Source organism: Rattus norvegicus, chromosome 7, assembly GCF_021556685.1.
Source record: "Rattus norvegicus strain SHRSP/BbbUtx chromosome 7, alternate assembly SHRSP_T2T, whole genome shotgun sequence".
In the NCBI taxonomy this organism is placed as follows: domain Eukaryota; kingdom Metazoa; phylum Chordata; class Mammalia; order Rodentia; family Muridae; genus Rattus; species Rattus norvegicus.
The window spans coordinates 32,173,305-32,177,010 of NC_141540.1; positions in this window are offsets into that span (position 1 = coordinate 32,173,305).

Genomic DNA, 3,706 nt, shown 5'->3' on the forward strand with positions numbered 1-3,706 from the left:
CCAATAAAGAACATTACTTCACCACCAGAAAACAGTTATCGTCTAGAAGAGTGGACAGGCTATTTCAGCAAGATTTTGAATGGCATAAACGCCCCAACTGTAGAAACCCAGTTGTTAGCTCCACGCTAAACCCAGTTCTGTTACCTCCTCGACCCAGAAAATCGAATGACACTCATCCGAGAACAAGATATAATATACATAACAGACACAATTGCCATAAATACGCTGTAAAGCACCGTTCCTTCGTCAAGCCTCAGTTTAGTCTGCTGCTTCACGTGTTGTTTACGCCAGCATGCCTGTCTGCCTGCTAAGTGCTGTACTCACTGCACTGGTGACTTGGCAGACAACGCCACAGTTGAAAATATGTTGCCACAGTTGCGCAACTCCATCAGAGCTTTCATCTCGGGCGTGCCAAGAAAACGTAGACTGTATTTATTTACAACCAAAGGAACCATTTTGGGGGAGCCCACCCTTTGTGCTTTCTATCTGAGAAATGTGCTGTGATCTTAGTTAGTTAACGGCCTTGACTAAAACTCTTTGTATACATTTACCCACGACAAGTCGATTAGCTCTCTGAGACCCCTGGCCTGGATTCCAACGGGCCTGCCTAACCAGAGGCTCCAATCTGTAAGGCTGAGGCTAGAATAGCCATTCTAACCGTGGGCGTGGCACTCCCCTCCCACCTGAAGCATTTGTTAACGTTAGGCTTTCCCACCAAACAAGATGCTTTCCTGAAGACACAAAACGTGCTTTAGTCAGGTTGGAACACTCTTTTATCTGTCGATCTTTATCTCCATAGGGCTTCGTGTCTAAAATAAACCTAAGCTTTGTTAAATCGTGTGTGTTTCTAGCTAAGTTAGTCAACCCTGGTAATATAATAAATACCCGAGTTCGTCGATTTGGAAAGAGAAAAGGTTTGTTGGAGTTCTGAGGAGTGGAGGTTTGTTGGCCCTCTCCTTGGGGACTTGAGGTAGGACAGCAATATTATGGTAGTAGCATGTATCATAGTAAAACCTCCCTGTCTTATGGCCAGGATGAGGAGATTCCCACATCTCCTTACAGAATACATTCAAGCCTCCAACAAGGTTTCACCAGTAAAAAATTCTACAGTGACTTGGAATGTTCACTAAGCCTTTAACTCATATATCTGAGTGATAATTTATGCACACTACGGAATTTGTCTCTGACTCTCAAGGGTTTAGGTCCACTGTGCAATGCAAAGTTACAATCACCCCATGTAAAAAATCCCAACTTTAACTGTTTCAATACTGCTTAGAAGCCTAAGTCCAAAGTTCTCTGAGATACAAGGCAATGAAATAAGAGTTATTACTCAAATCAAAATAGAATGCTACATACTCTCAAAATACAATGGTGGTATAGGCACAGGCTAAAAATTAATCCTATCTAAAAACAAAAAGCATAAAATATCAAAGAGTGGAACCAAAGCAAGTCTGAAATCCAGAAGAGCAACCATGAATTTCTACAGGTCTGTCTTTATCTAGGACACTGTGTGGCAGGATATGGGCTCCCAAGGGTTTGAACAGCTCCTCCCCTCTGGCTTTGTTGATTACAACCCACTTGGCTATTCTAGCTCGCCAGCTTTGCACATCACCTTAGCTTCTGTTGGTAGGCAGTGTATGTCTCTGGCACCTGTGTCTTCATGGGTTCTCCCCTGGAGTGCAGTCTCATGTGTAAACCCTCTGCAGCATAGACCTATCAGGGCTACCTTCAGGACATTAAGTATACAGATAATGTTGCCTGACCCCCAGGCTTTCCTTTGAAGCTTTCTTAGAGGCTTCAATGATCCCAACGCTAATGCGAAACCAGCATTGCACGGATAATGCCAAGATCAGCTGCAAGCATGACCTTTGCCGGGCCCACAGAATTGGGCCTGTGAGCAAACTTTGCTCGACACACACTGAAGGGAATCACAGGGTGCATCTGAATGTGCCAAAGGGAGTAGCTTTCCTCAAGTCAAAGTCTTTGAGTTTTTACAGACTTGAGCCTGTGATGGTCTTCAGACTGCTTAGCTGCCTTCAAGGCATCGTTTATATTCTCCCATTGCAAACACTTGTCTCTTCCTTAGCCATACCTTAATATAATACATAATTATTAATATATACATAATTATTATATTATTAATTTAATTTTTATATAATTACATATGGGATATATAATAAAAACAACATATTATATATGTATATATTATTTATAATATATACTATATTACATGTATTATAATTATACATTATATAATATTTGTAAATTATCTATTATTTCATATATCATATATCTTATATCTATCATATATGTCACATATTATATACAACTGTATTATATATTATTGATAATTATATATATTTGACATACCTATACAGATAGGCATATTTATACACACACACACACACACACACACACATTTCCTGTCTTGCAAAGTTGTGAATTCTTCAAATCTATATGTCTTCCCCTCTTTGCTCCTGATTCTCACAATAAGTTTGGCTAAATGAAGATGGTGGTACCCACATCACCCTATGCCACTGTCTGAGTACTTGGCTGCCTTGAACTCTCCCTGGACAAATGACCTAATCCCTCGTCTTTGAGCTTACCCTCCCACAAACACTCAGAGAATGGGGGAAATGCAGCTAAACTCTTTGTCACAGCATAACATGAACAACTAGGCTCAATTTTCAACAGAAACCTCACCAGACGAGTATCCCAGTCAACGTTCTAGGCTCTTCCTAGCTCATTCCAACAAGCTTTCACCAAGTCCTCCTTCAAACCAAGTCCAAAGGCACGTCCATGCCACCACTTACCCTGTAATGCCAAAGACACCCCGCCTCAGTGCTAGCTGGCCATATAGTGCTGTAACACAGCAACATAAAATTAATATGGAAAGGCTCGATTTGGTTCATGGTTCTGGCGCTTTTACTCCATGGTTGGTTGACTTCATTATTAGCAAGTGACAGGGAAGTAACAGACACATGGCAGAGACTAGCTCATGGTCGGGATCCTAAAAATGAAGAGGAATGAGGAGAAAGAACAGGGAATGGATGTGATAAAAATATATTGTATTTTTGTACAGAGAGACCCTGACGCAAAAACTGAACCGAATAAAACAACAAACAAAAAACCAAAAATCTCCCCACTCCTAACACTTCCAAACAGCCATTCTGAAGCTGTCATTCTTTTCTGAATACTCCTGGCATACAATACTCTCCAATTGAAATGGTTTGCTCCCATATGCTTCTCTCAGTTCCTACGCAATTCTTCTAAAAAGACCTAAGGGCATATATGTCTATAGGTCAGCCTGTAACCGAATCCTTCCCTAATTCCTCATATGGAGTTAATTGCCACACCCTACCAATCATGACATCCATAATATCACCTATCTTGAAAGATGAAAGCCGCCACTGGAAGGTGAGAGGCAGGAGAATGACAGTAATCTAATTTATGTTCGTAAAGGATGACCCTGGGTTACATGAAGAGCAAGAGAGGATGCAGAAGACCAGACAGAAAGTGACTGGATGTTAGTCCAGGTGACAGTGACTTCCACTAGCAAGAGAGAGGCTGAGATTGGACGAGAGAAATGAAGAGAGTGGGGGGATAAGAATAACTTCCGAAGCATCAATGAAACATTACGATTTAAATCTGAAGGGTTAAGACACATGGTCTCGAGGTTTCCAGCACAAGCACCAGGTGGAATGCA